Source organism: Capsicum annuum, chromosome 11 (assembly GCF_002878395.1).
Source record: "Capsicum annuum cultivar UCD-10X-F1 chromosome 11, UCD10Xv1.1, whole genome shotgun sequence".
Lineage (NCBI taxonomy): Eukaryota > Viridiplantae > Streptophyta > Magnoliopsida > Solanales > Solanaceae > Capsicum > Capsicum annuum.
In genome coordinates, this window is record NC_061121.1 from 235,714,758 (window position 1) to 235,725,688 (window position 10,931).

At 36.2% G+C, this 10,931-nt stretch overlaps 1 long non-coding RNA gene across 1 annotated transcript; it reads left to right on the plus strand.

Moving 5' to 3' along the window:
- Positions 1-6,144: 6,144 nt before the first annotated feature.
- LOC124888762 lies at positions 6,145-7,632 on the plus strand. The gene is made up of 3 exons (XR_007047615.1): positions 6,145-6,173; positions 7,373-7,480; positions 7,575-7,632. It is a non-coding gene; the product is annotated as an uncharacterized LOC124888762 (long non-coding RNA).
- The last annotated feature ends 3,299 nt before the right edge of the window (positions 7,633-10,931 follow it).

Consider the following 10,931-nt stretch of genomic DNA (forward strand, 5'->3'; position numbering starts at 1 on the left):
ATTTACCATTTGGTTAGAGTCAAAGACACTAAGTCTGAGACTCTAACTCTCCAGTCTGTTAACGTCGTCATTGAGTTTTTTGATGTCTTTTAGGATGATCTCCCAAGGATACCTCCTGATAGAGAGATAGAGTTTGGGATTGATCTTCTTCTTGATACTCAGCCCATTTCTATTCCTCCTTACTGTATGGCCTCTGCATAACTTAAGGAGTTGAAAGAGCAACTCAAAGATCTACTAGATAAGGGTTTCATAAGGCCCAGTGTTTCTCCTTGGGGTACTCTTATGTTTTTTGTGAGAAAGAAAGATGGCTCTTTGTGTATGTGTATTGATTACCGCCAACTGAATAAAGTCACCATAAAAAATAAGTACCCCTTCCGAGAATAGATGATTTGTTTGACCAATTGCAAGGTGCAAGTTATTTCTCAAAGATTGACCTTCGTTCTGGCTATCATCAACTCAAAGTTAGGGAGTGTGACAACCTAAAAACTACTTTCCAAACTTGTTATGGTCATTTTGAGTTTCTTGTTGTATTTTTTGGGTTAACTAATGCCCCAGCATCTTTCATGGACCTCATGAATCGAGTGTTCAGATCATATCTGGATATGTTTGTCATAGTGTTCATCGATGATATACTGGTGTACTCCTGTAGTGAGGATGAACATTCTGATCATCTCTGAACTGTCTTGCAAGACCTTAGAGATCACAAGTTGTTTGCCAAGTTCAGTAAGTGTGAGTTTTGGCTAAGGTAAGTTGCTTTTCTAGGTCATATCATTTCTTCTGGGGGTATTAGAGTTGATCCCAAAAAGACCGAAGCTGTTAGAAATTGGCCTAGACCTATTTCTCTGACTGATATCCGAAGTTTCTTGGGTTTAGCTGGCTATTACCTCCGTTTTGTTGAGGGTTTCTCCTCTATAGCGTCTCCTATGACTCGGTTGACCCAAAAGAAAGTGAAGTTCTTGTGGTCCGAATCTTGTGAGAAGAGTTTTCAGGAGTTGAAGACTCGACTCACTTCAGCCTCTGTTTTGACTTTGCCTGATGGTGTTGATGGTTTTGTGGTGTACTATCATTCTTCAAAAGTTGGGTTGGGTTATGTATTGATGCAGAAGGGTAAGGTGATAGCTTATGCTTCTAGATAGTTGAAACCCCATGAGAAAAATTATCCTACCCATGACCTTGAGTTGGCTGCTGTTATGTTTGCTTTGAAAATCTAGAGACACTATTTGTATGGTGTCCATGTTGATGTTTTCACTGATCATAAGAGTCTGCAATATGTGTTTACCCAGAGAGAATTGAATCTTAGGCAGAGATGATGGTTAAAATTATTAAAGGACTATGATATGAGTGTGTTGTGCCATTCAGGCAAGGCCAATGTTGTGATGGATGCCCTAAGTAGAGTGTCTATGGTTAGTGTTTTGCATATGGTAGAAGGTAAGAAAGAGTTGGCTCATAATGTACATCGTTTGGCTAGATTGGGGGTTAGGTTGTTTGACTCTGCTGAAGGTAGTATAGGGGTTCAGAGTAGTTCTGAATCCTCCTTGGTTTTGAAAGTGAAAGAAAAGCAATACTTAGATGCTAGTTTAGTCAGACTGAAGGAGTTAGTCAAGGACCAAAAAGTAGAGGTTTTCTCTTAAGGGGGAGATGGTGTGTTGATATTGCAAGGTAGATTGTGTGTCTCGAATGTTGATGATCTGAGATAGAGGATTATGGATAAAGCGCACGAGGCGCGATATTCTATTCATCCTGGTGCCACCAAGATATACCGAGACTTGTGGGAAATCTATTAGTGGAGTGGCATGAAGAAAGATATAGTAGAGTTTGTAGCTAAGTGTGCAACATGCTAACAGGTTAAGGTTGAGCACCAAAGACCTAGTGGTATGATGCAAGAGTTTAGTATTCCCACCTGGAAGTGGGAAGAGATAAATATGGACTTCGTGATTGGTTAACCTCCTTCCCGGTGCCATCATGATTCCATTTAGGTTGTGGTTGATAGGTTGACTAAGTCTGCTCATTTTTTGCTTGTTCATACTTCATTTACTACTGAGGATTATGCTAGATTGTATATTCGAGACCTAGTCAGACTGCATGGAGTTCCCTTGTCTATCATTTCGAATAGGGGTACTCAGTTCACTTTGCACTTTTGGAAAGCTTTTCAGAAGGATCTTGGTACCCAAGTGCTTTTGAGTTCTGCTTTTTATCCGCAGACCGATGGTCAGGCTGAGTGGACCATCCATACCTTAGAGGATATGTTGAGAGCTTGTGCACTTGACTTTAAGGAAAGTAGGGATGATCACTTACCATTGATAGAGTTTGCTTACAATAATAGTTTCCACTCTAGTATTGGCATGGCTCCATTTGAAGCCTTATATAGGAGGAAGTGTAGATCACCTATAGGTTGGTTTGAGGTGGGTAAAGCGACTGTGAGTGGTCCTGATTCGGTATTTGAGGCTTTGGAAAAAGTTAAGTTGATTAGGGAAAGGTTTAAAACTGCGCAGAGTCGTTAGAAGTCATATGCAGATGTTAGCAGGAGAGACCTTGAGTTTGAAGTTGGTGACCTAGTGTATTTGAAAATTTCACACATGAGAGGGGTGAAGAGATTCGGAAAGAAAGGGAAGTTTAGTCCCCGTTATGTTGGTCCTTACAAAATTCTTAGATGTGTTGGTAAGGTAGCTTATGTAGTCAAGTTGCCTTCCGAGTTGTCTTCTGTTCATCCAATATTCCATGTCTCCATGCTTAGAAAGCATATTAGCTATGCTGTGGTAGTGGATTCCTCTTTGAGTGCTGACATTCAAGAAAATCTTTCTTTTGATGAGATTCCTGTTGAGATTCTTGATTTCAGTGTCCGAAGACTAAGGAACTAAGAAGTTCCCTTGGTCAAGGTGTTGTGGCGAAACCAATCTGTTAAGGGTCCAACTTGGGAAGCTGAGGCGGATATGCTATCCAAGTACCCACACCTATTTTCCGCGAACTTTGATCAAGCCGAAGGTACCGTTCTTTCCTAAATCATGCACTTTTGATAAAAGTTGCCGCAGTTCAGCTGTCATTTATTATGTGTTCAGCTGTAGTTTCTTGAATTTATGCATTCTATGTTGCATTCAGAGTGAGAAACGATGTGGTGATGAGTCTAACGAATGGTTTCAGCTGTATGCTCTATTCCCTATCTAATCTTGGCATGTCTAGCGTCATTTGAAGATGAATGTTTCCAAGGGGGGGATGATGTAATACCCTGAGAAATTTTTCATTGAAATTTTGTGCGTAAACGTGTTGGGTTCTCTCTTCTAGAATGAATTATAAATTTTCCATGTGAAATGTCTTAGATTATGACCCACCAATACGTAGAATATCAAATAATCTTTCCAACGATATGTGGATCATCCAAAACGGACACCCGAGTGACGAGTTATGAACATTCCGATCGAATCGTGAATAGTAGTGAATAGTAAAACGTGCAGGAAAAAGTACTGAGGCCTGGCGTATTATTTCTCCAACTTTAAACGATCATACCTCCCTGTACATAATGATCTGGGTGATCTACTATATATCAATGGAAATCTCTGCGAGTCCTCTTTCCAATGAAATTGGTTTCATACAATTTGTCTGTCGGAGCAAAAAGTTATGGTCGATCTACTTCAGCCTATCAAAAGTAAATTTTTGGGTCAACTTCAAACTATCATAACTCCTCGTACACAATGATCTAGGTGAGATACTATAAATCAACGAAAATATTTGAGAGTCCTCTTTCTAATGAAATTGGTTTCATCCAATTTGAATATCGAAGTAAAACGTTATGGTTGAAACCCTATATTAAAGCCTATTAGAAACATTATATGTTATATTTCATCAATATTTCATCAAACTCCCTCAAAAAGAAAACCCTAAGCTCCTACATCCAACTTCAAGAACCTCCAAAGTTCACCATTAATTCTGCAAATTTATTCAAGATTCCAAGTTCCTAGTTCAAGAACTCCAAGAACCATCATTCAAAGGCACAATTAACATCTCAAAAATGAGTATCGATCTAAAGTTCATCATTCAAGGTATGTGGAGTTTTTCAACAAGAACTCTCTTTCGTTCTTGTGCCCAAAAGTAATTTTCTTTACAAAGGCATGATTTTTATTTGATTTTTATGAATTTGAAGCATGAACCATATATTATGATGAATATTATGAAATGTTGATGTTTATGATTTTGAAAGATGAATTTACATGTGTGGTGATATAAAGCATGAATCTTGAACGATATTTATCATGATTTTGAAATTTGGGTCGTGAATCCCCATTGGAGATTGTGTTTTTTTTTTTTGAGAAAGTGTGTGTTATAAGCACGTTGATGTTGAATATTTGAGATATTTTGAATAATTTGACCTTTTGGTCTTAATGGAGTTGTTTTGAACTCGAGTATGAAAGAAATCCACAACGTGGTTGATTTTTATAGATGGGAAGCATGATGGCTCCCAATGTATATTTATATCTTACTGAAATTGTTTTGTTGTGGATTGTCTTTAAAATGATCTGAGCTAAGTCCGAGAGAAATCTTTAGCACCGAATGGGAGATATAAAGAAACCTTACTTCCCTAGAACTACGTGCCCCCGTAGGAGTGAGCCTGAGGCTAATTTATATAGTGATCACTAGTTTGTGTGGATTTGATATCGATAGTCCTACTCCGATGGCAAGGATAGGACGGCTCTCCTCAACGTGGGTTGTACGTTGGACTCCTTGTAGCTCACATGGTTTATGTTGGTTATAGGATCTCCCAATGTGTGTGTGTTTCCTTGTGTCTATGGTGAATGGTGAAGTGATTTGAAAGTGGAAAAGTGAAAGTTATTATTTTGAATGATTTAAATGATATTTACATTATGAGAATTGATATTCTTGATGAACTGAAAGTGATTGACAAATTATATGATGACTCACATGTGTTATTGTACTTATTTTATCCTCTCATGATTATGATGATTTTCTTCAGGCTATGTGTGTCTTTCATATATCCTGCATATTTCTTATAACTATTTAAGATGATGATGTTTATACAACTGCATACACCCCCAAATACTCGGTTCCTTTCCATGGTACTGACCCACATCTTTGGATGTGCGCTGCATTTTCTCAGAATGTAGGTTTAGGTTCTCAGTTCCAGGTTCTACAGTGATTCTTTGAGTACGCTGTTCTACATCCTCTGTTGTGGTGAGTCCTCATGTTCCGAGGATGTGTTGTCTGATGTTGGTTTCACGGAATTATTTATATTTGATAACTGAGTATGAGTTAGTTGGGGCATGTCTCAATGGCTCGCTGGTTTTATTGATTTTCTTAGAGGCTTGTCAGACTAGTATAGATGTTGGGAGTTGACTAATAAGTCATATTTTGTTATCTTTCTGAAATTCTTTTATTCTTCGATGATGATTACTCTATTGATTTTTGAGGGTTATTTATGGAAATCCTGTTGATTTGTGTTGAACTGAATGAAAATGGCTCAAAGGGTTAGCTTGGGGCTACTCGTAGCCTCAAGCACCGTGTGACGCTCTGGGACCCATTTTACGGGGTGTTATAATTTATCTCCTTGCTTGATGAAAAAGGGAGTTTACCTGGTATCCTAGCATAGTAATGATCCTGTTCGTACTCCTATTCAATGATTGAATTTGGTAATGTTTTCTTGAGTTAGGCGCTTGCTATGGGATGGTGAGAGTTATACATAACCTCAGATGCTGAAAATCTTTTCTTTTTCCCTTGTAAGAAAAAGATGTCAACTTCTATCTTTAAAGTTTGTATTACTGTTTGTGTGCATAAATGATTCTTATTAAGTAAATATAATGAAAGCGCTGTTAACAGAGATGCTATCCATTTTTATTTACTCACTTTTTTCTAGTATCCAAATAGGGGTGCTTTATTTTTCCTTCAATTTAACCTGATCAGTGCAATTAAGTTTATGTGTCAAGTGTCTTGTGATATTGTAGATGACCTTGAACAATTGGAGAAATGTTGGTATTCATGAAAGAAATTTCATCCCCATCACCCTGCTTGTAATTTATAGTCTTTATGGTAACTCAAATGCATGGACAAGGCTCCATTTGGTATCCTATTTTTGTTACTGATAAGCATTCTGAATTTGTGTTACTTGTTTGTTGCTTCAGTATCTTGATGACAAGTCACAAATTAAAGATGCAGTTAGGATGGCCGAGGTAATCACCACTCTTTATTTTAACCTCTGTTATGCTTTGGTTAGTACCTAATATTTTGGCTGAGCCGTCTCTACTTTCAGATTGGATTGACATCATCCTGGACGCTTGATGATTTTAAGGTTGCAATCGCCAAGTATATTATCTCTCCACCAATGTCAGATACCAACTTAAAGGCCTAATTATGGCTAGGCACTGTATACTGTTTCACATTGACCCATGTTGAATTGAATGTTGTGAAAATTGAAGTACCCCATTCACTAAATGGATTTCTATATATTTGTCCCCTTTTTGTCTTTGGGACAGGTCCTGCATAAGATGAGTGGATTGAGTGCAAAAACATTAGTAGTACTTCCATGTTATGTTTCACTGGAAGTCGATCAGTTTGTTATTGCTAAATTGGCAACTCATAGGTAGTCAACTGTGGTTAGTGGAATTTTCCTTTAGTATCAACCATAACCTATCCCACATTAAATTTGGATCTTCTTGTAATGGAGTTAATAGAAGAGTAGTGTGTCGGTTAGCAAGTAAGCCTGAAACCTTCAAGAATAAAGACGAGGACCACATTGATCAAATTTTTGGTGTTAGCTTTTGCTTCCAATTCTTCAGTTTTGGTACCATTTTCCTTAGTTTTTATTTCCTGGACAGCGGTGTTTAATATTACACCTACCGCACATATCTTAAGTTGCTTAATTCAAAGCAATTTGCCCTGTATTTTTCTGTTTTTACGGTTAGTGGATAAGAGTTTTACTCTAAGAAACTGGTTAAACAGCATAATTGGATGATATCAACGATCATTTGCTATTTTTGTAATGAGGATATTCTTCATATATCATTTGGATTTTGAAGGTTATTTATGGTCATGGCGTATAATCTATGTATTTGGGAAGAGGAAATTGCAAGGGGTATCTTGTCTAAGAATTATGCTTAGAAGGTAGGGTCTCTTAAGGCTTTTATTTTACTTTCAATAGCTCAAAACTTTTGTAAAGCATTTTATCAAAGATTATAATGTGAGGAGTTACTCCAAAATATGGTAATAATACTCTTACATTATATCCCCCTTGCTTTCCAAACGAAGGAATAAGAGGACATACATGGATTATACTGAATCTTATTCCATACTTCCTTTCTAAACTTTATGTTCTACGTGTTTAGGCTTGCCGGGTCATTGAGTATTGAATGTGTATATTTCATCTGCATAGTTTGTCTTTGAGGAGTTACTGGAAAGGGCCAGGGAGAAAGAAGAAAAAGAAGCTAAAAAGCGTAAACGTCTAGCAGATGAGTTCTATGAACTTCTTCATGCATCAAAGGTATAGTAAACAGTTTACGATCTCTCACATTGGAATGGATGGGATCCCATATATTTCCTTTAAACCATAATCTATTTGTTTGCTCTGGTTGCAGGAAATTACTGCATCATCGAAATGGGAGGACTGCAAATCCCTCTTCGGAGATAGGCAAGTAGCTTCTTTTGCTTTTATTGATCTAGAATCAGTAACACGATTGCAAGGACCATTGGAGAATGATAATTGATATTATTTTCAAGGACCAACTCCTTCAATATTCTAAACTCAGTAATTCACATAGTTCTAGAATGTACCTTAGAATAATAGCTGTGTTGAATGATCTGTTGTTTTATATTCCTCAACATTTAGGTAGGCTATTTCTTTATAGTATTAGCATGAATTACCATTTTTCTAAGTGATTTTTAATGTTGAACTTATCCCTCTAGAAATTGGTTGATGCCAATTATTAGTTGTTCCAACATTGGGCGTTTAATAGCTCTAGTAGTTAGTTTTTAAATTTTTGACATTTGTTATTGTTTTAGTTTTTTAATTTCAGGCATTTTTGATTGTTTCACGGTTCTGAAGAAGTATGCTGCTAAATCTCTAGTTTCAATTTGTCTCGCCTCTTTGTCTATAAAATGAAATGCTCTGGATTTTTACTTTTTAATTCATAATCTCATGATTCTCATTATGTCGTAACATTGAATGTAAATTTCTTTGCTATTATTATTTTACAGGGTGATGCGGGCTTGCTGCTTGAAATATTTAACAAATTTGTTAATGAACTAAAAGAGAAGGAGCACAAGCGTCAAGAGGATAAGGTACTTGAATTACAACAAACCCTTATTCTTCTGCTACTTTCGGGTGGGGGTAGTAGATGTGTGGATGTGATCGTGGTTGATATTGTTTTGCAGAAATTTTGACTTTTTGAGAGTCGCCACTTAATTTTGAAAAGGAATTAAGAAACCTTTAGAGAGTTACTGCAAACGAGTGAAAATAGAAAAATCGTTTTAAGTTAGAGATTCTAGAGAAGCGGTTCTTATTAACATTTTAGGAAAATATTAGGCACCTAAAATGTCCGCTAACTTGCGGTTATCCGGATTGTTTGAAAATCGTCTTTTGATTAACTTTGAAAAAATTTATTTTTTGAAAAGAAAAGCGATTTTAGGAATATTTTGGTGTTTATGCAAAACCAGTTTTTTAGCGACTTGACTAAGGATTTTACTAGGTTCGCAAAATACACGTAAAACAAGTAAGCAAATAGAAAAAAGGGAAAGGGGAAAAGTAGTGATTTAGGCTTTTAAGCCCAAAACGTCGACCCTATCCTAATCTAGTTAGATTTTTGACCAATCTTTCACCTGTCTTAATTTTATGTTTTCGAGCCCTTTTCGGCTCGAGTCTCGCTCCACCTGTTTTAAATTTACAACTTTTGCTTCGAGGCCCAAATGAATAAATAAATAAGTCACTAAATAAACAAAAATATAAATAAGTAAATAAATAAATAATGAAAACAATGGATAAATAAATCAATAAAGAAGAAATAACGAGATTTTCAAGTCCCCTTTGCTGCTTCAAAGATGGAACTTTAACCCATTCTTCTTTCGATTCCTCGTATCCATACGCCATGTGATGGATTCTTGCATTTTCTTTTGGGTATAACTCGGAAGGATAGGCCTCATTGGCCCATTTATGAAATGCAAAGAGAGAAGGGGGCCATTTGAACTCCAAGGGGGTGCATGCAAAGAAAGGAATGAAGAAATTAACATACGTCCAAGAATTTAACAATTAATAAGCGATAGCATTCCTGCTTCATTCAAATACACTCATACACAGGTAAAAATTCCACAGGAGCAAAAGTCTATAATGTTTGAAGAAAATGTTCATAATCAATTAAAGAAATTTCAACTACAGGAGGAAATAAAGCCTCAACAAGAAATTCTTATGGTCTTTAGCGAAATAAAGAAAATAATTTATCACTTTAATGCCACAAAAGGACCCAATTAAGCATGTCACAAAAAAGAGTTACAACTCCTGGATCATACTACATAAATGATGGATCACAAGAAATGTTCAAATTCCAGAATGCCAAATATACAAAATTAAAGACTTAATCACTTTAGGAAAGGAATACGATAGCTGAAACTTCAAGAAAAGCAAGGCTGAAATCTTAATGCCTTCGTTACCATTGGGTTAACAACCAAATGAGATTCAAACACTACATAAACCCAATTTTAGGTAATTTAATCATGAGACAAGATGCTACAACTTATATGCGAACAATAAAAGCAAGAAAGGAAAGAAACATTAGCCCGTCAAACTTTAATTTGTTCTCATGAGTCAATTAAAGTAAATTGAATTAGCCATGAAGAAAACATAATTCAGCCCTTTGGTCCACTCTCATATTTTAAAATAAACTTTAGAATCAAATGAGACTATTGTACATCGAGAGTGGCAAGTCGGAAGAAAATAACATTCAAGTTCTTATTTATAACAATTTCCTGCGTTTGAGCTGCCTAATATCTATTCTTTGAACATTTTTTTGAATTTTGAAAATACGTAAATATTTTTTTCACCTACTCTATGAACTACAAAGCAACATCGAATATGAGACCAGCAAAATAGTTTCTAAAGTCGAAGCATTAAAGCTAACTAGTAACATTCAGACAAAATAAAATGAGAGAGATAAAGCATGAACGACAGCCAATCAAACACGGGCAACAATGAGTTTTTTAGTAGAACAACATATAAAACACAAATATCCTATGCCTTCCAGGCCTCTACAGCAGTCATTCCCAGCAAACAGAAGTGGATCCACGAAGAAGAAAATGATAAGCACAACAAAATTAAAAAGAAAGGTGTATTTAACTCTTTTGGGTAAACAAAATGGGATAACGAGTTGACGATAGGATTCCGACCACTGAAAAACTCACAACTGCTTTGATAGTTCAGACGCACCTCCGAAGAATGTATGTTTCTTGGGCGTAAAGAGAATATTTTTTCCCTTTGAGATCCCCCCTTTCTAACCCTTTTTTTTTTTTTTTGTATTTTTGAATTTTTGAAGATTTTCTCTAACCCCAAATTTTCAAACCAAAACTTTTGAAACCCCTTTGCCTCTAAAATTTCGAACTCCAAAGAGAAAGAAGAGGAGAACCCATAATGAAAGGGAGAGGACAGTGAAAAAAATTCCAAAATCCCCCAAAAAAACCCTTTTTCTTTCTCTAAAGAGAGCTACTTATAGAAGGGGATTGAGGGTTCATTTTTGAAATTCAAAAGATCCGAACCCTAATGAACTGTACCTCTATTTTGATTTTCTTGAACGGAATTCCAAAAAGTGGCCAATAGAAATTGTTGGAAAGGGAATAATCTTCACAAGCCAATGAAAATTCTCCACCTATGTACGAATTCGTAAACCTCTATCCGAGAATTTAGGGATTTGAATGTTGGATGAGACACCTAAGTGTGTTTCTAGAAGATT